This window comes from Callionymus lyra, chromosome 19, assembly GCF_982586985.1.
Source record: "Callionymus lyra chromosome 19, fCalLyr1.hap1.1, whole genome shotgun sequence".
NCBI classification, from domain to species: Eukaryota; Metazoa; Chordata; class Actinopteri; order Syngnathiformes; family Callionymidae; genus Callionymus; species Callionymus lyra.
In genome coordinates this window covers 8,421,391-8,447,552 of record NC_141836.1, presented here as the reverse complement: position 1 = coordinate 8,447,552, position 26,162 = coordinate 8,421,391, and the positions used below count along the sequence as shown (strand labels likewise).

At 36.7% G+C, this 26,162-nt stretch overlaps 6 long non-coding RNA genes across 8 annotated transcripts in view; 1 reads left to right on the top strand and 5 right to left on the bottom strand.

Moving 5' to 3' along the window:
- Window positions 1-14,428, bottom strand: part of LOC148059324 (uncharacterized) — a 42,608-nt gene extending 28,180 nt beyond the window's left edge. For both annotated transcript variants that reach the window (XR_015709501.1, XR_015709502.1), the window contains exons 1-2: window positions 14,361-14,428; window positions 14,228-14,263 (exon numbers count right to left, since the gene is read on the bottom strand). This is a non-coding gene — a long non-coding RNA (uncharacterized LOC148059324). The remainder of the gene's footprint in view (window positions 1-14,227; window positions 14,264-14,360) is intronic.
- On the bottom strand, window positions 1,458-2,511 carry LOC148059327 (uncharacterized). Its single transcript, XR_015709505.1, has 5 exons — window positions 2,379-2,511; window positions 2,220-2,307; window positions 1,994-2,151; window positions 1,883-1,911; window positions 1,458-1,722 (listed from the first exon to the last, which is right to left on the bottom strand). It is a non-coding gene; the product is annotated as an uncharacterized LOC148059327 (long non-coding RNA).
- On the bottom strand, window positions 4,659-8,691 carry LOC148059326 (uncharacterized). The gene is made up of 11 exons (XR_015709498.1): window positions 8,621-8,691; window positions 8,483-8,518; window positions 8,102-8,204; window positions 7,724-7,826; window positions 7,378-7,503; window positions 7,152-7,301; window positions 6,993-7,080; window positions 6,770-6,924; window positions 6,655-6,687; window positions 6,566-6,592; window positions 4,659-6,495 (listed from the first exon to the last, which is right to left on the bottom strand). It is a non-coding gene; the product is annotated as an uncharacterized LOC148059326 (long non-coding RNA).
- Window positions 11,924-13,723, bottom strand: LOC148059325 (uncharacterized). 2 transcript variants are annotated; one of them, XR_015709509.1, is made up of 3 exons: window positions 13,583-13,723; window positions 13,424-13,511; window positions 11,924-13,355 (listed from the first exon to the last, which is right to left on the bottom strand). It is a non-coding gene; the product is annotated as an uncharacterized LOC148059325 (long non-coding RNA). The 2 variants fall into 2 exon arrangements; XR_015709508.1 differs by having other exon boundaries at window positions 13,424-13,723.
- A 1,328-nt stretch (window positions 14,429-15,756) lies between the features above and the next one.
- LOC148059323 (uncharacterized) lies at window positions 15,757-16,269 on the top strand. Its single transcript, XR_015709452.1, has 3 exons — window positions 15,757-15,886; window positions 15,963-16,112; window positions 16,184-16,269. It is a non-coding gene; the product is annotated as an uncharacterized LOC148059323 (long non-coding RNA).
- A 2,932-nt stretch (window positions 16,270-19,201) lies between these two features.
- LOC148059322 (uncharacterized) lies at window positions 19,202-20,006 on the bottom strand. The gene is made up of 3 exons (XR_015709432.1): window positions 19,902-20,006; window positions 19,553-19,678; window positions 19,202-19,476 (listed from the first exon to the last, which is right to left on the bottom strand). It is a non-coding gene; the product is annotated as an uncharacterized LOC148059322 (long non-coding RNA).
- Window positions 20,007-26,162: the final 6,156 nt, after the last annotated feature.

Below are 26,162 nucleotides of genomic sequence, written 5' to 3'. Positions count from 1 at the left end.
TTAAGTAATACTTTCTTTTGTTCCAAGTCGTTTTGTAATATTTCTGATGCAAGTATTTATCATTAATATCATTTTCTTCGTGAAAAATTAAACGTGTTTTTTCTGAATCACATGGAGGAAGCAGAGTTTTCATCTTGGACAGTTTGTCTGCAGTGTGTTTGGAATGTGTTGTATTTTGTCTGTATTGATGTATTTATTTTTGGGGTGAATTTTGTGTGTTTTGTTTGTTTTTAATACGATGATTATAATACACGAATATTCTATTTTTGTTAGTATGTTTTTTAGTTTAAAACACTGCACTGCATTATGACGGGCTTGTTATCTGATAGACGCAGATATTTATTTTTAAAACGAAGAAATTGCTAAACTAAATTGATTGTAGTTACACAAGTCTACCACAAACGTTACGTACGTTTATTGCGATCAATTATGTTAAAATAATATTAAATTCATTCTTTCAAACTATATTATTCTGAGTGATTGACAAATAAATGAAGATTCATGTTATAATATACATTTTGGAAACGTGTTTTCTTTACTTTCTCTCGTAAGACTGGATCTTACCTGTGATACACTTGGACAATACTTCTCACCTTTGTCTGTCCTCAACAGGTATTAATGATCATTGACCTTCTATATCAATGTGATCTGGATTCTATTCGTCTATAACATACACACACACGCTTAAAAACATACCTTTCCAACAATAATTTAACTCAAAATACAATTTAATGGTTAGTCTCTTCATTTATTTGAAAATAAAATGTGTTTAATTTCTATTAGAATCAATCATTAACATGTCAACAACTCTTTGCTCCTGATCGTTTGAGACACTTAATACAGAAAATACATGTTTAACCCTTTGACGTGCTGGTTCTCATCCTCCATCAACCAACACCTGCTACACACCTGTTCTTCTTCCTTGTTTCTCTGAGAACATTCAAAACGTTGTTTGTTCTGAACCTGCAGCTTCTTGAATATCCTGGAGAGTCAGGGGTGTCAAACTCTTAAAGCAGTCTAAGTAACAGGTCCAACAAAATGTACATTTACCAAACTGGAATTGTTATTGTTTTTACTTTACCTTCTTTTTAGTCACCAGTGCATTAAGTTCCTATGTTAGGATACACGTGTCTCTCTATCTGCTAAATCACTGTTTAACAATGTTGGATCTTGTTCTATGAAAATGAGTTCTGCTGAATCAGTCAAATATTTCTGTGTAGATCCACATCTCCAAGAAGTACGGCTTCACCAAGTTCAACGCTTGTGACTTTGATGAAATGATGGCAGAGAAGCGTCTCATTCCTGACGGCTGTGGAGTGAAGTACATCCTCAAACCTGGCTGATGTTTAAATGATCAGCCATTTATGAGATTAATGAAAGGTTTGACAGAAACTGGATGTTTTCTATATCACAGACTAAGATACACACACATGCAAATGAAAACAACCAGAAATATGTTATGTTCACTGAACAGATAATTCTACTTTAATCTCCTTTAATATCCTCGTGTCCATTTCACAGCATTTAAAAAAATGTCAAATACTGTTCAGTTGTGAACTTCCACCACAGACATTCACACTGACTCAGTTCATATTCAACGTCTGCTGTTTCTCTGGTCTGTTCATCTGGATTCTTGTCGCGGGGGCAGCAGCTTCAGCTTCTTTTGGCTGCTGGTCCGTCTCTTTCATACACCTGCATTAGTTTTTCCAAATTTCCAATTTCCTAAATAGAGTCAAATGTTATTAAACAAGATTCAGACTAGAATCGGATTCATTATGAATTAAACATATTTAAACGTAGGTAGGTCACAAGTGCACTGTAATAAAATAATTTTAATGAGTTAGATTAAAAATACTGAAAAGGAAAATCAATTCTTACATACCTCAATTCTTCTTCTGTGGTGTTTTTTGTCTGGTTAAGAAGGAAATAATTAAAACAAACCTGCCCTGGTGTTCATAAGTCAATGTAAAAATGTGATTTCATGGACTTTTACCTCTTTTTCTTTTTATAAACCAATAAACTGGAGAACATGTGATCAGTAGAACGATCATAATCACAGAAACAATAATTCCAGCCACTTGTCCTGGTGTCAAATCTTCTAGACATACAGAGTCAGAAGAAATAGTTCCTTCTCGTAGATATGTTGAACATCTACAAAGACAAGTGGAGACAGTTTAGAAGAAAACATCTGGAGCAAACATTTGTGAAGCTTCACTCACTGTTTGTGATCCTGACATGACGTGAACGTTCCATTTGAAAATGTTCTTTCACTGCAGGTTCCACACTCAGTGTCTGTGGAGGACGTTCCTGTGAAGAACATTGTGTGTGTCTTATAGTTTCTGCACTCTTGCATTTCACATGTTGGATGTGAAACTCACCTGCTCTGATGATGAACTGTCCTGGTTCACATGTGGAGTGTTGCTGTGCTGCCACACATGTGTCCACTGAGCCGTCCACACAGAAAAAACCCTCCAGAGGTTCACACTTGGTGTTTGCTGTGAAGGTACAGGATCAGATCTCTCTCAGTCCTGTTAGTCAATAACAAATTCTACATCACATCTACATACTGACCAACTCATCATTCTAGTGAAGAACAAACTTTACCTTCAGTACAGACGAGACACTTGAAACAATGTTTCTCAACGTTATATTTGTTCATGTAAGTTCCATCATCACAGACAGTGCAGGACGTACCTTGAAATTCTGTACAATGAACTCTTACTTTGTGACCTGTTAGACAAATATATAAATCACTAGTTTAAGTGACAGTTTAAGACTTGATCTCACTAGTGTCTGAGAACTGATAATAAAGTCTCGACCACTTCTTACTTAAAATGAAAATAACAATGTCAACATTCAGAGCATGTTTAAAATAAAAGTCAGAAAATAGGTCACAAATACAACAAGTCATAAATCAACACTTATAGAGTCGAGGACCAAGACTGGATCTTACCTGGAAAACACTTTGGACAACATTCTTCTCCTTCATCTGTCCTCAACACATATTCAGTTGAGTGACAGGTCAGTGCGTTTACCTCCATTATAGTAGAAAACAGCTGTATTAACAAAACAATTATGAACCATCTTCATCAGTCTCACCATATTTAGAAAGTGAGAGTAGATGAGCACAATTTCATTTCAAGACGTCATTCCTGGAAGATTCGTCTTTTTATCTGTGTTACTGTATAGTTTGTTTTATACTTTATTAATGCTTGTGGATATTGTCCGTAGGTTTTGCCCGTAGATCAATAATAGGTTTGAATTCCACCTTCCGTGACAAGGCCGTCAGACTTCCTTCGAGAGCTGGTCTACCGTGATCAGGACTTACCAAAGAGGGGTTCACTGAATAAACTTAAAAGAGAACCCATTTAAAAATGCAACAAAACGGTGCAAATAAAAAACAATCCATGTAAATATGTTGAAACATTGTTAGGGCAGTGACCACTTGTGATGGGACAATACGATACAATGTTGACACTGAGAAAAAAATGTCTTCTACTAAACATGCAAAGAATCAAACTTTGAAACAACTGCAGCAGCAACACTATTGTTCTCCACATCATCTTAAAAGGACATTCCAGTCAGGTCCCAGGAGGAGAGATCCACCATCTACAATCTGAGGAAACAAAGGAGACAGTTTGATTGCAGAGCTACGACTGTATTCGCTTTTAGTTGAAAAATAATGTGAGGAGTCTGTATGTTTTTAGAATTCTTCACACTGATAAACTATATTTGCATTGATTCACGTTCTGTATATAATCTTGGTATGGTATAAAATGGTGTTGTATTTGTGCCTAGAAGATTTAACTTATAAACATGGGGTTCTTCTCCCCGCCTTAAAGTTTGAAGCGCTTCTATACACAGTATTACGGTAGTGACACGCTTGGGCGTCCTCGTCAGAGGTTTAGTTCAGTTCAATTTTTAATTTCGAATAAGGCTATGCTGGGTTTGTTTGTTTGTTTTTTTATCTATACCTCCTCCTGCACCAACACATGTTTGCGACCCGTTTTTGCTGTAGAATTCAAATCTATCATTACTACAGTAAAACCAACGGAGATAAATGAAGCATAAATCTAGTTTATATCTTATTTATTTAGAAGATAGCTGGGAAGGGCGACAGGTCTTGATACCTTCACTTCAACTCAGCGTTACATTTACCGATGTCAATAAAATGAAAAGAGACTTTAATAAACAACAACATGTACCTCTGCTCCTTCCAGCTGGACACTCAACATCCTTATCCTTCAACAGTGGACACTGTGACGTCACTCCTTCAACATCCTTATCCTTGAGAGAAAACATCATTTAATATCAGATGATTTTTGAGAATCTATCAGTGATAGTTACGTAGATTCTTCTGCGTGTGACTTCTCTCTCTTACTGCCGTAACACCTTCACAAATGCGCAAGTTTTGTTTTTTCTTTTATAGTTGCGGTTGTCGTAGTGACTTTGACTGTTATAAACCACCATGTAGGTGGACAACGTATGCGCAAATGGATTGTTGATTTCCAACATCGTGTTCTGTACTGACACTAATATAATGTTTTTCCATTTGTCCATCATGATAAAACGGTCAAAACTAGAGTCCGTTCCATCGCTCCAACACGCCGTCACCGCCGGGCCTTAATTCTTTGCTTTATGGAGAAAAAAGGTCAATGCAGAGTGTCATGGGTCGTTTATTCGCCGCTTCAAGTCAAACAAAATACAAGCTTTTACGATAGATCGAACGCGCTCTTTGCCGGCAGCTCTTCAGGTCGATAGCTCAGGGAGAAACGGTCTCGAACTGTAGAAACATCGCTATATTTAAGGCCAATTTCCCGCCCTGGAGGTCGTCTCTTCCGGGGCAAATGGCTCTTTCATGGTTCTTGTGTCTTCATCAGCCGCTGGGAAACTTCCCAAATTCCCTCTTGCTTGGCTGGAAGCTTCTGTCTTGGGTGTGTCCCGCTTCGCTCTTTGATCCACGACCCCAGGTGTGAAAAGGCAGACGAACAGATGTTAAAATAATCCAGTGTCATTTCTCTAATTCTGATCCAAGCTTGTCTTGAAACAGTGTAAAACAGTCTGAGTGAAATGTTGATTGTGAATGTGTATTCAAACGTTTAAACTCTTAGATGAAGCTAGTAATTTATACTTTATATTTTGATTATCTTTTAGCATTAATTTAAGTATGACGTATAGTGTATAATAATTTTTAATCTAACAACTCCCCCTCTGGACGTGGCCTTTAGAGGTCACGTTATAAACAAACAAGTCCAATTTTCTAAATCAATGGTTGTTCCGCAGCAACATTTAATCGTTTTTTATCTAATATTATCTTCCCAACAACATATTATTATCAGGTACCTGCACACGCTATATGCATAACCGAAAGTATAATCATCTGTCTGCAATATTAATTTATTTATTTTTTAACAGTGACACAAGGTTTGGCCTTATTCAGAAGTGGTCTTTCATCATGTTTCTCAGTAGTCCAGTACATCAGCATTATCGTTATCATCATCATCTGCAGTCGGTCTGTTTGTTCTTCATCTTCCATAGTCGGTGTGACTGTTCTTCTTCGTCATCTAGTCCTCTTCGTCCAGGTCCCGATTCCAGGCGTGCAGAGGAAAAAACGATCCCAGAAATCCGTCTTCTTCGATCTTCTCCGAGTCCATCTTCTTGAACCTACACACAAACAACCTTCATTCAGGAGTAGCTCTGACCAAATTTTTTATTTTTTTTATTAATGTAATAGAATTGGGTAATTTCCCCTTGTACTTATCTGCTCGTTTCTTCGGATAGGGGAAGGTGTTTGATGATACTTCTCTTTTGAGTGCGTCTACTCATCCAGGTCAGAAAGTCCTGCGTTCCCTTGACTTGATCTTTTATATCCTCCACTGATTTTGACCCTGGTTGGAGAGAGTAAAACACACGTCCAGTGCCCTCGTGCCTGTTATCTGGCAGTATGAGCCGACGATTTTAAATCTAGTTTAGTTAAGTTTTAGTTTTAATCTAAATGAGTGCATTTTTATTGTTAGTGTAGTTTAAGTTTTAGGTTCATTCTTAGTTTTTGTTTGCTTCTCTTTTCATTTTTCTTTTCTTTTTCACTTTGATTTACCCGGGGCGTCCCCCATTAGGACATTATACCAGGAATCCCCAAATAAGGAACATCACTTTCATCAATACTGTTCACTGTTCATTCATTTCTTATTGCATTCATTCAATTCATACATCAACCTCCCCTAGAGGACACATAACATATTTTTATGTTACCTGTCCTTTGGGCTACTGTTGTCTGATCATCTCATAGATCACCTTGATCCAACTCCCCTGTTTAACAACGCCGTCTCTGCTGTAGTCCTTCTTGTGGAACCTGTGAGAGTCTTAAGATTTTATTTTTACCAGGTTTTCTTCTTATGGTGGTGAGACTGTTCTGCACTTAAAAGTTCCATCAAATTCATTAAGATTCTCACCGATGCTCATCAATGAAGATTTATTTTCTTCCATCACCTTTTCCTAATTAATAACAGTCAAATTATTAAACAAGATTCAGACTAGAATCTGATTCATTATGAATTAAACATACCTTAAACTTAGGTAGGTAACAATTGCACTGTAATAAAATTAATTTAATGAGTTAGATTAAAAATACTGAAAAGGAAAATCAATTCTTACATCTCTGCATTCTTCTTCTGTGGTCTTTTTTGTCTGGTTAAGAAGAAAATAATTAAAACAAACCTGCCCAGATTTTCATAAATCAATGTAAAAATGTGATTTCATGGACTTTTACCTCTTTGTCTTTTTATAAACCAAACTACAGAACATGTGATCAGTAGAACGATCATAATCACAGAAACAATAATTCCAGCCATTCCTCCTGGTGTCAAACCTTCTCGACATACAGAGTCAGAAGAAATAGTTCCTTCTCGTAGATATGTTGAACATCTACAAAGACAAGTGGAGACAGTTTAGAAGAAAACATCTGGAGCAAACATTTGTGAAGCTTCACTCACTGTTTGTGATCCTGACATGACGTGAACGTTCCATTTGAAAATGTTCCTTCACTGCAGGTTCCACACTCAGTGTCTGTGGAGGACGTTCCTGTGAAGAACATTGTGTGTGTCTTATAGTTTCTGCACTCTTGCATTTCACATGTTGGATGTGAAACTCACCTGCTCTGATGATGAACTGTCCTGGTTCACATGTGGAGTGTTGCTGTGCTGCCACACATGTGTCCACTGAGCCGTCCACACAGAAAAAACCCTCCAGAGGTTCACACTTGGTGTTTGCTGTGAAGGTACAGGATCTGATCTCTCTCAGTCCTGTTAGTCAATAACAAATTCTACATCACATCTACATACTGACCAACTCATCATTCTAGTGAAGAACAAACTTTACCTTCAGTACAGACCAGACACTTGAAACAATGTTTCTCTCCGCTATATTTGTTCAAGTAAGTTCCATCATCACAGGCAGTGCAGGACGTACCTTGAAATTCTGTGCAATCAACTCTTACTTTGTGACCTGTTAGACAAATAAATAAATCACTAGTCTAAGTGACAGTTTAAGACTTGATCTCACTAGTGTCTGAGAACTGATAATAAAGTCTCGACCACTTCTTACTTAAAATGAAAATAACAATGTCAACATTCAGAGCATGTTTAAATTAAAAGTCAGAAAATAGGTCACAAATACAACAAGTCATAAATCACACTTCGAGTCGAGGATCAAGACTGGATCTTACCTGGTTCACACTTTGGACAACATTCTTCTCCTTGGTCTGTCCTCAACACATATTCAATGTAGTGACAGGTGAGTGTGTTTACCTCCGTTATAGTAGAAAACAACTGTATAAACAAAACAACAATAAATAAATAAAAATAAATGGTATATTTTTTTGTCTTTAAATTGTATTTTTCTGTTGACATACTTTGCATTATACTTCGCAGTTTTAACAAGATAAAGGACTCATTCCTGGTTTTACCTTCAACAAAATACCTTCATATTAAGAACATGTTATAGAATCACACACACAGTAACTATTCTGGTTGAAGATCACACTAAATTATTGACTACAAATAATCTCACAGTGAAAATTGTATCATATAAAAACAAAACTCACCAGTAAAAGAAGAATCGACAGAAATCCACTCGTCATGTTTTCAGGACTTTATCCAGAATTCATTCATGATCTCTGGTTTAAAACATTTGTCAACAAGGAACATCTGGAGTGAAAAAATAAAGTTCAAAAGGATTCAACTGATATCATGTTTGTTTTTTACCTTTGTACTTCATGTGGACCTTTGACTGCTATAAACACTGTAGGTTGTCAGTTAAATAAAAGATAATAATCTTCAATATCAATGCCAGTTGGTTTCTGTTTCTATCTCATCCATGCACACATGGTTAATATTTAAACTCTAACAAATACAAAGTTGAAAATGTTGATCTGCTAATTTATTTTCAAATGTATTTACCTTCTATTAAACCAAAAACATTTTACCTGGTGACTCTACTTTGCTCCTGGTCACTTGTGACGCTGAATACAGGAAAAAAAACTCTTAAATCTTTAACATCCTGGTCCTTGTCTTACATTAAAAACACAACACTACACAACAACTACACACTTTTACTTGCTCACCATTTCTCTGAGAAAATTCAAAAGGTTACAATCTTGTCGGTTGTGTTGGTTCTGATCCTGCAGCGTCTTCCTGAAAGTCTTGTGGAGTCAGTTCTAGAATCAAAGTTCACAACATTTAAAGGAGGAGAGACAGAGTTAATGTTTCATCTTGTCGCACATGCGCAGATGTATCATTGATTTCTCTGATAGTTTAGTGACACTTGTGTGTAAGTTATATATATTGATTCGTTTTAGTAACACTAGAGGGCAGCAGAGAGTACAAGTTGCTTTGCGTGCAGGTGGAGAGAGAGGAAGATCTTATCAGATCACCTGTGCAGGTGAAGCTTCTGTCTACAGAGCATGACTGCAGCAGAGGGAGAAGAGAGAGATAAATCTCTCTCTTATACTCGTATTGTTTTCTCGTTTATTTCACTCAGTTTTACACGTATTCTTATACAACCGTAATACGTTAATGTTGTCATTTAAATTAAAACATCCAATTGAGATTAAACTCAAACCATATTTATTAGATACGAAACAAGGAAGATATCAATGATATAAACCCCATTTGTTGACTGAATGACGTATCTAACCGGATGTTTTAAAATGAATATAATAGGATTAAACAAAATTAGTTATTTTGAGTAGACACGCACCTTCTCGCTACCTGTAGGTCAAGCTCTGATGAAGCAGGAGATTCAAAAGAAACTATTCTCTACCGGCGTGACAAGCTTCAGGTACGATATGATCGCGGTTAGATAATGTTTTTCTTTTTTCTTTTTATATATCATACTTTTTCCATTTATGTCCCTTTAAGTACTTTCTTTACTCCCTGGGAAGTGCTAAGCATTATTTATTTGTCTAACAGGTCACAAAGTAAGAGTTGATTGCACAGAATTTCAAGGTACGTCCTGCACTGTCTGTGATGATGGAACTTACATGAACAAATATAACGGAGAGAAACATTGTTTCAAGTGTCTGGTCTGTACTGAAGGTAAAGTTTGTTCTTCACTAGAATGATGAGTTGGTCAGTATGTAGATGTGATGTAGAATTTGTTATTGACTAACAGGACTGAGAGAGATCAGATCCTGTACCTTCACAGCAAACACCAAGTGTGCCTGAAGATGCTGCTGCTGTTGATAAAGATGGTCAAGACAAGGAAGCTCCTCATGAAGCAGTTGATTATTTCATCAAACCAAAGCCACAAACATTAGAAACTCTTCCTTCGTTTTCACCCACAGCGAAAGTCAGACAACCATGTAGTCAGAGGGCATTTTTCCTCAAAGATGGTTCAAACAGGATAAGGCTATGGTACGATAAGGACACAGGAGCACTCTTTGTTTCTTTGCATGGTTTATACTAATCCTAGGGAGAGCAGCTCCTTCATCACTGGCATGACCAACTTAACACACCTTAGAGTCGATGAGCAAATTGATATTCACCGAAATTGTGCCGAGGCATACTTCCTAAGGTCCTCTAAAAAACCTTTAAGGACCTTCTCCTGGGACCTCAGGTGTCTCTTCATAGACAGCAAGTCCTCAGGAGGCGAGAAGTGTTGGAGCGTCATAGACGTCATGAAGCTCATCGGCAAAAGGGGTTTGATCTACAGAGTCAAGCTGAGGCAGCATAGACTCTGACTATGACACTATTGATCATGTGACATTTTTAGAAATAACTTCTAATTGAGTAAGGTAAAAGTATGTCTATTGACATTGCTTTGATTATTAATTAAAATATTTATCTCTCTGGTTTTAACTAAGGCTTCGGGATGTTGTAATTGCATTTCTGAATGTACTCTCAGCTCATGATATATTGTATTTTGTGATGTAAGTAATATTTTTGTTTCTCATTCATATCTTTCAGAGGGGACTCCAGAGAGGACTCGAACCAAAATGGACTTCTTCAAATGTCAAGTTTTCACTTTTTTTTCTCCAATATTATTTTTCTGTTTTCACTTTAGTTCTCATTTTCATAAATGTTGTGGGTTTTGTTTTCATGTACTACATAGTTAGCTTTGTTTTTCCATCTATTGTTAAATAACATGTGCTTAGTGTTGAAATTGTGTTGCCATCTAGTGTCTACTCATTGTATCAATGACCCCATTAAAACCATGATTAAACTCACCACGCTACTGTAATTATTTAACAGCATGCTACTTTAGGGTTCAGGTAAATGTTTACTGTGTGATTTAGGTACAAAACAACGGAAAATGCTTTTCATCAATGTACAGGCTTGATAGCCTCCCGTACCACCCATAAAGTGGGCCGGTCTGTCATTGACTCCCGGACCACTTCACCGTCCGAGTCCACCCTTTATTAAGACCTGTTGTTTAAAATAAACAAATGACAATTTTTTGAAACTATACCGGCCATGACAGGCACAAATACAGGTGTGACACGTTCCATTTTTGTTTGTTTTTCATTGTTTATGTCCTGCAGCAAGGGTTACCATAAACAAGTACTTATTGTATTGCTATGAACTATTCACTCACTTTTTTATTTTTACCATTATAGAGAATCCCTCAATGTTTTAAGATAAAAGTTTTTTGCGTATCTGATGTATTCATTTTTGCATTGCTGTTAAAATTCATTTAGATGTTAAAAACACATATATATTAATATTAATGATAATTATTGAAAGACACAGTGGCACTGTTCATAAAACTTTATTTACATAAAACACCCACACAACAAAAAGGAACAAACAAACCCTCTCACCAAAACTATGAAATAAAAAAACGAATCTCTCTGTCATCATAGTTTTCTGTCCTGCAATGAGTTGGTTAGACGTGGGTTCTTCACACAGTAATTCAATGTTGAAGAACTTGTCTTTCATGGAAGTCCCCAAAGTTCTCCCTCAGAACCAGGCTCCAGCATTTCCTTATTGTTGGAAGGTCAGACTGGAAATCAAATATGTATTGGAAGAACTCAATGTTTGTTTGAAAAAAAAAAGAGGTTAATATATTCATTTGCACATACTGCTGTGAAGTAGTACGGTGCCGCAAGGCGTACAAAAAAAAAAAAAAAAAGATAAATTGGAAACAAGTTAAATGATAAACGTGTTAAGTAGAACCCGAATTTGAAATACTTACAACCATATCTCACCATCAGTATGAAGACTCCACAGTCAAGCCCAACAATTTGTTGTGGAGTTTGCTATATAAATGTATATTAAAAAGTATATATATTTATAAAAAAAAGAAAGGTAAATGATAATGTGAGCTTTACCACTAAAACGGTCAAAACTAGAGTCCGTTCCGTCGCTCCGACATGACGTCACTTCCGGGTCTTAATACTTTGCTTTATGGACACAAATGGCCAATGCAGAGTGTCACGGGTCATTTATTCGCTGCTTCAAGTCAAACAAAATACAAGCTTTACGATCGATGACATGCGCTTTCTGCCGGCAGCTCTTCAGGTCGATAGCTCAGGGAGAAACGGTTCTCGAACTGTAGAAACATCGCTATATTTAAGGCAAATTTCCCACCCCGGGGTCGTCTCTTCCGGGGCAAATGGCTCTTTCATGGTTCTCGTGTCTTGATCACCCGCTGAGAAACACCTCCATGATGATTGCCTTTCTGAAGTGGCTTTGTATGTGCTGTTGGGTTTTGTCCAGCCGTGCTGGTCTGAATTTGGTGACCTCACAAAAAGAGCAGTGATAGAACAAGCAACACTGACGGCTGTGGAGTGAAGAACATCCTCAAACCTGGCTGATGTTTAAATGATCAGACATTTATGAGATTAATGAAAGGTTTGACAGAAACAGTTTTCTATATCACAGACTAAGCTACACACACACACAGGCTAATGGAAACAACCAGAAATATGTTATGTTCACTGAACAGATCATTTACAAACACATTTTTCATATTGTATAAAACTGAAACATTCTATTGAATGACTGAACAATATACTTTAATATCCTCGTGTCCATTTAGTTCATATTCAACGTCTGCTGTCTCTGGTCTGTTCATCTGGATTCTTGTCGCGGGGGCAGCAGCTTCAGCAGAGAGGTCCATACTTTCTTCTTCCCAGCGACATCGTCCAGCTCTTTCTGGAGGACCCCCCTGTGTTTCCAGCCCAGTGGAGGAACATGGTTCTTCAGCGTGTCCTGGGTCTTCCCTGAGTTCTCCCATCAGTGGAACATGTTCGACTTCATCTGACTCATTCTCAGATGAATAATTTGATCTAAAACAAGAAAAAAAGAAGTCAGTTTAGATAAAAAAAAAAGCTCAAACAAATTTTAATTCTCACGGATGCTCCGCTGAATCCATACATTCAGTCATTTCCACTGCCACCTCCTAATAAGAGACAATGATAGTTTCTCTGATGCACAAATACTGCAGTGCTGAAGATATTAAACCAAAATTTACATTAATTTTAATTGTACAAGTGATGACATCTGCAAAATTAATCAACATTACATTTAAACATTAAATCACTTTGATAAATGACTAAAAAACGTTCTTGCATACCTTCATTCTTCTCGTGAACTGTTTTTGATCTGGTTAAGGAGAAAAATAATTAAAAGCAAATGACTCCAGATAAACACAAATCAATATAATAATGTGATTTTTATGAATGTATTTGTTTTTTACCTCTTTTTCTTTTTTTATACCAATAAACTACAGAACATGTGATCAGTAGAACGATCATAATCACAGAAACAACAATTCCAGCCACTTCTCCTGGTGTCAAACCTTCTAGACATACAGAGAAAGAAGAAATAGTTCCTTCTCGTAGATATGTTGAACATCTACAAAGACAAGTGGAGACAGTTTAGAAGAAAACATCTGGAGCAAACATTTGTGAAGCTTCACTCACTGTTTGTGATCCTGACATGACGTGAACGTTCCATTTGAAAATGTTCCTTCACTGCAGGTTCCACACTCAGTGTCTGTGGAGGACGTTCCTGTGAAGAACATTGTGTGTGTCTTATAGTTTCTGCACTCTTGCATTTCACATGTTGGATGTGAAACTCACCTGCTCTGATGATGAACTGTCCTGGTTCACATGTGGAGTGTTGCTGTGCTGCCACACATGTGTCCACTGAGCCGTCCACACAGAAAAAACCCTCCAGAGGTTCACACTTGGTGTTTGCTGTGAAGGTACAGGATCTGATCTCTCTCAGTCTCTCAGGTGAGTGTGTTTACCTCCATTATAGTGGAAAACAACTGTATAAACAAAACATATCACAAACTAAATCACTGGTAAGTGGAGTTACAACAATACTCGACACACCTTTGAATAACATATATTTTAGTGTCCAAATTAATATTATTGAATCTTTAAATCTTTGTGTTGACATACTTTATAAAATACATGTGTATATGCAAGTGTTAAAAACATTAATAACTAATTCCTGGTTTTACCTTCAACAAAATACCTTCATATTAAGAACATGTTATAGAATCACACACACAGTAACTATTCTGTTGAAGATCACACTAAATTATTTACTACAAATAATCTCACAGTGAAAATTGTATCATATAAAAACAAATATCACCAGTAAAAGAAGAATCGACAGAAATCCACTAGTCATGTTTTTAGGATTTTATCCAGAATTCATTCATTATCTGTAGTTTAAAAACATCTGTCAACAAGGAACATCTGCAGTGAAAAAACCTGGTGACTCTACTTTGCTCCTGGTCCTTTGTGACGCTGAATACAGGAAAAAAAACCTTTTAAATCCTTAACATCCTGCTCCTTGTCTTACATTAAAAAGCCAAAGCTACACAACAACTACACACTTGCTCACCATTTCCCTGAGAAAATTCAAAAGGTTACAATCTTGTCGGTTGTGTTGGTTCTGACCCTGCAGCGTCTTCCTGAAAGTCTTGTGGAGTCAGTTCTAGAATCAAAGTTCACAACATTTAAAGGAGGAGAGACAGAGTTAATGTTTCATCTTGTCGCACATGCGCAGATGTATCAATGATTTCTCAGATGGTTTACTGACACTAAAATAATGTTTTTCAATTTTTTTTAAAAACTTTTATTTATTTACCTTTAGAGAACCTGTTATGGTGACTCTGAATACCAGGTACCTCGTCCTAAATGACATGTCACTCAGAGTGATGAATTCTTTAATAATGATTCAGTCTTTTTTCCAGGGTTAGGCTGAAGAGATGCCCTGACTTGACTCTTTATTTACTTTGTCTCTTTATTTACTTTGTCTCTTTATTTACTTTATCTCTTTATTTACTTTATCTCTTTATTTACTTTATCTCTTTATTTACTTTGTCTCTTTATTTACTTTATGTTGCTTGTCTAATAGTATAGTTTGCCTCCTAGTTTAATTAATCTCTTAGTTTATTTCGCTCGCTTCTAAGATGTTTATGTTGCTTCCTTTTGTTTAGTCTCTTTAGAACAATCAAAACGTTGTTGGACAAGATCCATTTATTTAAATGTAAGACCAGCCCCTAGAGGTTGGTGAACTTTTGGTCACTTTGTAGAATCGGTTACACATCAAAGACTCCTCCCCTTGACAATTCAAATCTGTCGAACGTAAGTGAAATTCATGCCATATTTAATACAAACTAGATGAGGATGATTTTAATAATTCAGTTTATTTGTGAAGTTCTCTCCTGGTTAAATGTATTTTCTTTTGGATTTCAGCTAGTAAGTAATAAGAAATTGTATATGTATATTTAATTTGAATATTGTGTGTTAATGTTTGTGTGTGTATTGTTTTGGTGTGACTGAGCATATTCATGAAACAATTTCTTGCTTTTCAACCCCAGATGTTTCATGTTGATGGACAGCGTATAAAATATGTTTCAAAGGATGACATTTGGATGTTTGGAAATTCTTGTGTTACTGGTAAGTTTTTATTCATTTCAGTAATAAAGTTAGATGTTGGTCTGTGTCATTTAATTTAATGAACAACTGAGCATTATTTCCATTTTTATACAGTTGCTCTCCACTATAATGGAGGTAAACACACTCACCTGTCACTCATCGGAATATGTGTTGAGGACAGACGAAGGAGAAGAATGTTGTCCAAAGTGTATCAAAGGTAAGATCCAGTCTTGGTCCTCGACTGGGTTTGAAGTCAGACTTACAACTATGATGGAACAAACATGTTGACAATGTTTTTGCTACTTTAAGTAACAGGCAGAAGTCTTAGTCAAACTAGTGATTTATTTATTTGTCTAACAGGTCACAAAGTAAGAGTTGATTGTACAGAATTTCAAGCTACGTCCTGCACTGACTGTGATGATGGAACTTACATGAACAAATATAACGGAGAGAAACATTGTTTCAAGTGTCTGGTCTGTACTGAAGGTAAAGTTTGTTCTTCACTAGAATGATGAGTTGGTCAGTATGTAGATGTGATGTAGAATTTGTTATTGACTAACAGGACTGAGAGAGATCAGATCCTGTACCTTCACAGCAAACACCAAGTGTGAACCTCTGGAGGGTTTTTTCTGTGTGGACGGCTCAGTGGACACATGTGTGGCAGCACAGCAACACTCCACATGTGAACCAGGACAGTTCATCATCAGAGCAGGTGAGTTTCACATCCAACATGTGAAATGCAAGAGTGCAGAAACTATAAGACACACACAATGTTCTTCACAGGAACGTCCTCCACAGACACTGAGTGTGGAACCTGCAGTGAAGGAACATTTTCAAATGGAACGTTCACGTCATGTCAGGATCACAAATGTTTTCTCCACATGTTTTCTTCTAAACTGTCCCCACTTGTCTTTGTAGATGTTCAACAGGTCCTGTAGTTTATTGGTTTATGAAAAAAGACAAAGATGTGAAGAAAGTAAACTATAAAATCACATTGTTCCATTGATTAATTCTCATCTGGTCATGTTAGTTTTTCCATCTCCATTTTTTTTAACTTTTCTATTCTTATCTTTTGTAGCTACACTGACTGCTCTCTTGTTTCTTTGTTTAGTTGATTAAATAACACAACAACATTTTAGTAAATAAAGACATAATCAAGGATCATACGGTCATTAGAAAGTTTTATTTTTATAAAAGACAAATAACAAATATAATATTGTTTAATAAATGTGCTGTACTGTGTGTTTTCATTAAAGTTGTGGCTCTAGTATTTTTAAAACAAGCTTCACATACTTGTTTACTTATACTTGTGTTCATTATAAGAAGTTAAAAGAAAAGTGGATTTCTCTGTCAAATGTGTGAATGAATGAATCTTTTCTTCCTGACTCTTTACAATGTGCAGTAATAACTTTGATCCTAGAACCAGGAAAACAAATGTCAACCAAACATTCTCTCTGAGACCCACACGTTTAAAAAAAACCTTTTTTAAGTGAATAAAGGTCAAATCCAGTCATAAAGACTCCATTAATAACACAAAAATGAATTTATGTATATAGGAGTCAAGATTAACCCTTTAATTAAATCAATATTAAAGTCAGATTTTGAGACTAAACCCTTGATCGCTGCATAACTGAGTAAATTGCCAGTTATTCCATTCTTTCAGTTTGTTATGTTTGTGTTAATGCACAACGAGATCTATTTGGGATGTGTTGTATTTTCTCTGTATTCCTTTGTTTATTTTTGGGGAAAATCTTGTCTGTTTTGTTTCAATACAATGAAAACATTACATGAATATTCTTTTTTAATTGTACGTTTTTTATTTGAAAATACTGCACTGTATTATGACGGGCTTGTTATCTGATAGACGCAGATATTTATTCTTAACGAAGATATTGTTACATTAAATCGGTTGTGCAGTTACACAAGTCTACCACAAGATTTTAACAACATTTGCGTTACGTACGTTTATTTCGATCATTTATGTTAAAATAATATTAAATGAATTCTTTCAAACTATATTATTCTGACTGATTGATGACAAACGAATGAAGTTTCATGTTATAATATAAATTTTGGAAACGTGTTTTCTCTACTTTCTCTCATAAGACTGGATCTTACCTGTGATACACCTGGACAAGACTTTTCAACTTTGTCTGTCCTCAACAGGTATTAATGATCATTGACCTTCTATATCAATGTGATCTGGATTCTATTCGTCTATAACATACACACACACACTTAAAAACATACCTTTGCAGCAATAGTTGAACTCAAAATACAATTCTAATGGTTAGTCTCTTAATTTATTTGAAAATTAAATGTGTTTAATTTCTATTAGAATAAATCATTAACATGTCGACAACTATTTGCTCCTGATTGTTTGAGACACTTAATACAGAAAATAAATGTTTAACCCTTTGACGTGCTGGTTCTCATCCTCCATCAACCAACACCTGCTAAACACCTGTTCTTCTTCCTTGTTTCTCTGAGAACATTCAAAACGTTTTGTTTGTTCTGAACCTGCAGCTTCTTGAATATCCTGGAGAGTCATGGGTGTCAAACTCTTGAAGCAGTCTAAGTAACAGGTCCAACAAAATGTACATTTACCAAACAGGAATTGTTATATTGTTTTTACTTTACCTTCTTTTTAGTCACCAGTGCATTAAGTTCCTATGTTAGGATACACGTGTATCTCTATCTGCTAAATCACTGTTTAACAATGTTGGATCTTGTTCTATGAAAATGAGTTCTGCTGAATCAGTCAAATATTTCGGTGTAGATCCACATCTCCAAGAAGTACGGCTTCACCAAGTTCAACGCTTGTGACTTTGATGAAATGATGGCAGAGAAGCGTCTCATTCCTGAAGGCTGTGGAGTGAAGTACATCCTCAAACCTGGCTGATGTTTAAATGATCAGACATTTATGAGATTAATGAAAGGTTTGACAGAAACTGGATGTTTTCTATATCACAGACTAAGATACACACATAGGCAAATGAAAACAACCAGAAATATGTTATGTTCACTGAACAGATAATTCTACTTTAATCTCCTTTAATATCCTCGTGTCCATTTCACAGCATTTAAAGAAATGTCAAATACTGTTCAGTTGTGAACTTCCACCACAGACATTCACACTGACTCAGTTCATATTCAACGTCTGCTGTTTCTCTCTGGTCTGTTTATCTGGATTCTTGTCACGGGGGCAGCAGCTTCAGCTTCTTTCGGCAGCTGGTCCGTCTCTTTCGTACACCTGCATTAGTTTTTCCAAATTTCCAATTTCCTAAATAGAGTCAAATGTTATTAAACAAGATTCAGACTAGAATTGGATTCATTATGAATTAAACATATTTAAACTTAGGTAACAAGTGCACTGTAATAAAATAATTTTAATGAGTAAAAATACTGAAAAGAAAAATCAATTCTTACATACCTCCTTTCTTCTTCTGTGGTGTTTTTTGTCTGGTTAAGAAGGAAATAATTAAAACAAACCTGCCCTGATGTTCATAAATCAATGTAAAAATGTGATTTCATGGACTTTTACCTCTTTTTCTTTTTATAAACCAAACTACAGGACATGTGATCAGTAGAACGATCATAATCACAGAAACAACAATTCCAGCCTCTTCTCCTGGTGTCAAACCTTCTCGACATACAGAGTCAGAAGAAATAGTTCCTTCTCGTAGATATGTTGAACATCTACAAAGACAAGTGGAGACAGTTTAGAAGAAAACATCTGGAGCAAACATTTGTGAAGCTTCACTCACTGTTTGTGATCCTGACATGACGTGAACGTTCCATTTGAAAATGTTCCTTCACTGCAGGTTCCACACTCAGTGTCTGTGGAGGACGTTCCTGTGAAGAACATTGTGTGTGTCTTATAGTTTCTGCACTCTTGCATTTCACATGTTGGATGTGAAACTCACCTGCTCTGATGATGAACTGTCCTGGTTCACATGTGGAGTGTTGCTGTGCTGCCACACATGTGTCCACTGAGCCGTCCACACAGAAAAAACCCTCCAGAGGTTCACACTTGGTGTTTGCTGTGAAGGTACAGGATCTGATCTCTCTCAGTCCTGTTAGTCAATAACAAATTCTACATCACATCTACATACTGACCAACTCATCATTCTAGTGAAGAACAAACTTTACCTTCAGTACAGACCAGACACTTGAAACAATGTTTCTCTCCGTTATATTTGTCCATGTAAGTTCCATCATCACAGTCAGTGCAGGACGTACCTTGAAATTCTGTACAATCAACTCTTACTTTGTGACCTGTTAGACAAATATATAAATCACTAGTTTAAGTGACAGTTTAAGACTTGATCTCACTAGTGTCTGAGAACTGATAATAAAGTCTCGACCACTTCTTACTTAAAATGAAAATAACAATGTCAACATTCAGAGCATGTTTAAAATAAAAGTCAGAAAATAGGTCCCAGATACAACAAGTCATAAATCAACACTTATAGAGTCAAGGACCAAGACTGGATCTTACCTGGAAAACACTTTGGACAACATTCTTCTCCTTCTTCTGTCCTCAACACATATTCAGTTGAGTGACAGGTCAGTGTGTTTACCTCCATTATAGTAGAAAACAACTGTATAAACAAAACAATTATGAACCATCTTCATCAGTCTCACCATATTTAGAAAGTGAGAGTAGATGAGCACAATTTCATTTCAAGAGCTCCTTCCTGGAAGATTCGTCTTTTTATCTGTGTTACTGTATAGTTTGTTTTATACTTTATTAATGCTTGTGGATATTGTCCGTAGGTTTTGCCCGTAGATCAATAATAGGTTTGAATTCCACCTTCCGTGACAAGGCCGTCAGACTTCCTTCGAGAGCTGGTCTACCGTGATCAGGACTTACCAAAGAGGGGTTCACTGAATAAACTTAAAAGAGAACCCATTTAAAAATGCAACAAAACGGTGCAAATAAAAAACAATCCATGTAAATATGTTGAAACATTGTTAGGGCAGTGACCACTTGTGATGGGACAATACGATACAATGTTGACACTGAGAAAAAAATGTCTTCTACTAAACATGCAAAGAATCAAACTTTGAAACAACTGCAGCAGCAACACGTATTGTTAACAAGTAGATAGTTGTTATCTCACCAGCATCAGCATCACCACTGTTCTCCACATCATCTTAAGACATTCCAGTCAGGTCCCAGGAGGAGAGATCCACCATCTACTATCTGAGGAAACAAAGGAGACAGTTTGATTGCAGAGCTATGACTGTATTCGCTTTTAGTTGAAAAATAATGTGAGGAGTCTGTATGTTTTTAGAATTCTTCACACAGATAAACTATATTTGCATTGATTCACGTTCTGTTAATAATCTTGGTATTGTATAAAATGGTGTTGTATTTGTGCCTAGAAGATTTAACTTATAAACATGGGGTTCTTCTCCCCGCCTTAAAGTTTGAAGCGCTTCTATACACAGTATTACGGTAGTGACACGCTTGGGCGTCCTCGTCAGAGGTTTAGTTCGGTTTAATTTTTAATTTCGAATAAGGCTATGCTGGGTTTGTTTGTTTGTTTGTTTTTTTATCTATACCTCCTCCTGCACCAACACATGTTTGCGACCCGTTTTTGCTGTAGAATTCAAATCTATCATTACTACAGTAAAACCAACGGAGATAAATGAAGCATAAATCTAGTTTATATCTTATTTATTTAGAAGATAGTGGTGGGGACTTTTTCCTGAAGTCAATCACCATCTCCCTTGTCATAGGTAAAGTCCGCCGTGTAGAGGGAAAAAAGGAAAGGTGACAGCACTGTCCCTTGAGGCACCCCGGTGCTGCAGATGGTCACCTCAGACCCTGCAGTCCTGCAGCCTCACATACTGCGGCCTGTTAGTGAGGTAGTCCATCGTCCATGCTGCCAGCTGTGTCCGAACTCCTGCGTCCTCCATCTTCTTCCTTAGCAGCGCCGGCTGGATGGTGTTGAAAGCCGGTGCGTCATCCACCCCCATCTTTGGCCTGTAGGCGAACTGCAGCGGATCCAACGCAGAGCTCACCGTCGTGCGTAGATGACGGAGTACCAGCCTCTCCAAGGTCTTCATCAGATGGGAGGTCAGGGCGACTGGTCTGAAGTGGCTTGGCTCCTTCGGGTGCACCGCCTTGGGAACCGGAACCACACAGGAGGTCTTCCACTGGACCAGGACCTTCTCCAATTTGAGGCTCAGGTTGAAGATGTGTGTGACCAACTCACAGAGTTGATCAGCACAGTCCCTGAGCAGTCTGGGGCTGAGTCCATCTGGTCCAGCAGCTTTCCTGATCTTCAGTCGCCTTAATTCTCTCCTCACCTGTTCAGATGTAACAGAGAGAGGTGGCTGTGGGGGGGGGGTTGGGCAGCTGAGGCAGTAGGGCATGTTGGGGGGGAGAGAGGTGGTGAATAAAATAACATGTATTAAAACAAAAGTGATGTAAACAAATCCAATAAACTGATTTAGTTTTCTGTCGTGATCCTGCAATTTGGATCATTTGATCCATTAAACATTAATTAAAGTGTTTAACATTGTTACGACCTAAACTTGTGTCATATATATATATATATATATATATATATATAATTTTTATTTATTTAACCTGTATTAAACTCACTGTTTAGTGAATTAAAGCAGATTCTAGTGATGACAGGCGTCGTCTAAATTACTATTGAAATACTTCCTTGTTGTTACGTGTCAATGCCGTTTGAGGGCGCTGTCGTTGTTAAAGGCCTCGGAGCAGCATTTAAATGAAAAGTGAACAACAAACTCTAAAAACACATTTAAGTTGAATACAAGATGTTTTTGGTCCATGTTTTTTTGTTTCCCTTGTTTAAATAAATATCTTGTTTTTGAGGACAAAACTTGGATAACATGATCAAAGGTTTGGTAACAAACATCTTAAAGTTGTGTCTTAGAAACTTCACTTATTATATTCTGTTGTCGTGTAAACGTGTAGTTTCACTAATTTCTTCTCTTTAGTCTCCAGCTGGCTCAGCTCGTCCGCCCCCTGCTGGAGTTCACTGGTAGTGGGTACGAAGAGAAGAAGTCCAGCTCTTGAGAAGATCGTGGAACATATGTGACGGAGATTAAACGTTCAAGGTCGTCATGAGATCCATGGCTCGCTAACACCACCTGTGTGAGTGTCTTCAGTCGTCCATCAACTCTGGTTTGGTCCTAATGTCTCCTTCCTGAGCAGGAGAAGGTGAGCGAGGACATGATGGAGAAGCAGGTCATGGACTTGACCTGTAGACTTGTGACATCCTCTGTTCTCCACCACAGGAGCATCTGAAGCTGTTGCATGGAGAACCTGAGAAGTCTTCACGTTTTTCTTTAACTTCCTCACTTGAACCACTTCCTGTGGGTCGTTGAGACATTTTTAAGCCACTTGTTCAGCTGCAAAATAAAAGTATAATCCGTGTTCAAGATGTTTTTAAACATGATACCTTTAGAAAATTAACATTTTTTAAACCATTTCATAAAACTTAAGGATACCTTAGTAGGTCAACTTCATGTAAGTCAGACATTTAAGACACTTTTATAACTTGAACAAAAGATTAACCTGGTTACTGACCGAGGGGTCGTGTACCATTTATCTCTGAATAATCTAATTGTCTACATCTATTTAATAATTGCATACTTTCAAGAGACATCTGAGGACAAATATTTTACCACGTTTACCTTCCCACCTACTTTTATCATTAAATGTAATCTTTTTTAACAAACTCTATGGGGGGGTTGACCCCTCTCCAGCAGCACCAGATCACTGACCCTGTAGCACTGGGACTCAAACCGTTGATCCTTGGGTCAGTAACCAGGTGTTGAACCCACTGAGCCATCAACACACATGAGTCCATGAGATCCAGAGACTCTTTGAACCTCAGGTCGATCCTCCTGCTTTAAAAGAACCAGTGACTGTAGCAACATGACCGTGTGGGAATTGAACCGACAACCACTCAGTTACTAACCCAGTGCTCAACTGACTGAGCTACTATCAGACATAAGTTCAACTGATCAAGAGACCCTTTGAATGCTCAGATTTACCAGGGTGAAGGTCAAAGGCGTCCAAACGAACTCAAACAGAGTCGAGCTGTAGTGCAGTGGTAGCACTCTCTGTGTGGACATCCAGAGGTCTTGTGTTCAAAACCCACCTGTTACTCTTGTCTTGAGATTTTGACCAGGTTTTGAAGGTCAAATAGAACGAAACGAAAAGATAAGATTTGCTGTGAAGGTGATCTGGTGTAGTGGTGAGATGAACAACCCTTAAGTGCGCGTAATGCTTCAATTCTCGCCTGTCGCCGGGGATCTGGATCAAATCACACCGGGGGCGCGAGCCAGGGGGGAGGGTCTGTGTCCTCCCCCCGGAATTTCAAGAGACTGAAGGAGGGGGTTATGCCGGCGGCTTAAAAAGTTGTCTCTCCTTTTACTTTACACCTTAATGGTGAGTATATTTATGTAAGCAACGTAATCTTAAAATTACAGACTCAATATAAGAGGTTTAAAGGGAACAAACCAAGTAACTTACTTGCATAAATAAAGTAAAGTAGTTTTATAGCAGAGAAGATGATACATTTACTTTTATTTGACTCGTATCTTTATAATAAATAAAAAAGTTCAAGCATTTAAATGCATATTACGAAAATACTCTGATAATAATTCTTAAGTTCACATTTAAAAACCATCTTATCCTCACAAAGAAATACGTGTGAATTTCAAAGTTAGTTCTAAATAATCATCTCTTGATTCAATCTTTAATAACCTGTAACCACATTTGAAAGATGAATGTTTACATTTTTACCGTCTGCTCTCAACACTGTTATCATTGCGCAAATAATTAAGATGATCAACAACTATTATTGATTCCAACAGTGATAGTAAAGAACATGTGTCAATAAATCTACAAATGTTTATTATACTTGAAGGCTGCGAACTGTTGGTTTACTATGAGGAAGAAATGTTTCCACTCTTTGAATGTAAAATGATCAATTGATGGTATTGTATCAGAATCAGAAAACCTTTATTACACCCAGAAATAAAAACGAGAAAGAAAATCTAAATCTTTATTTATGTAAGTGAGTTAGTTACTTAGCAAAGTTAACTTAAGGCAATATTATTTGAGTCTATAATTTTTTGCTTACGTAAAGTAAGTTACAAAAAGGATAACGAAAAACAACGAATGGAAATAATAAACTTGTTGTTGCGCATCAATGTTATTTGTAAAGTTGACTCGATATTGACAGATTCGATCTTTGCGCGTTAATAACAAATCTTACCTCTTTCTAACCAGAATCACCTGCTGAATTGACTTCAAGCGTTTGAACCTGAATATTTCTAAATATTGTCCTGAGAAAATACTCTATGCAGGCGGCGTATAAGGGACCGTCCTCCAATAGACGAACACCGAAAAAGGGTTGACTTCTTAATAACTCCATGTTCACGTGACTAAAGAAGGGCCTCCATATATATGTTAACACTCATTAGTTTTTTACATTTATTTTTGAAATCACTATTTTCATGCAATATTTCACATATATTTTGGAATTACAATTGTGATGGTTTTAAATAAATGTATGTGAAATATCGCCCAAAAATGGTGATTTTGAAAATGTATAGAAGAAATTAAAAGAACTAATGAGTGTAGTAACTTGATATGGAGGTACTGCATAAGTCAGTGATTTTCAACCAGTGGGAAATCATCAATGAATGTTCTATTTTCGAACTTCATTACTTCCTGCATCTGTCGCTTTAAGACATGACATCTACCGACCGATCGCGAAGCAGATCGCTTGATATAAGAAAAATAATGAAGACGTAAAGTTCATATGAATCGAGAATAAAAAGAGCAAAACGTGCGACAGTCATTTTACGCGATTCAGAAAAATGATATAGAATTAAAAGCTTGTTTTTTTAATAATATATCGAACAAAATAATGCGCGTTTGATCGCTTCACGTTCTTCTAGAGTCACAGAAACATGACGTCACTTCCATCAACGTCAAGCTTCCAATGAAAGCGCAACAAATGCTTGTTTTCCTCATGATCACATGATCGAGGAAACATCCTTAAAACACACTTGTTTAATACAACATCACGTGATGACTATTTGTTACCTTTATCTCACGAATATAACAAGAATACATTCAAACCCGTGCAGGTGAGACACATTCTAATGACGCAAAGTTACTGATGAACACTTTTATTCTCATTAAACTTCATCTGAAGATGTTTTAACATTTAAATAATCCATTTCTTGCCTCGGTTAATAACCGTGTATGTAAAATATAAACATTTACACCAGAGCACATCTAAACTCATTTACAATAGTGTGATTCATGTCAGACATGTTTAAAATTAACAAATATAAACTGTTAGTTTGAATTCTTTTTCATCATCACAGAAAGGAGACAAGTCTTGTGCTACATTTAAATATGATTAAAATGTAAAAACAAATAACGATTGGCGTGACAAAATATCAAGGTTATTTGTGGAAAAAATACGTTTGAAAGAAAGTCTGCTGATTAAAATCAGACAATATTTTTCAACACTACATTTTTGTCAGTGTAAGTAATTTGTAGACGGTCCCTCGTCTGATGAGCCGCTGTTTACGTGCGAACGTAGTTCATAGCTAGTGTAACAGTGATCATAATAAATCGTTATACATTTAATAACTCGTATAAAGAGGTATTATAGCAGAAAGATTGAGCCAACTTTACTTTAGTATCTAAAGTTATGTTTTGATACTTTCCAATACCATCATTTTA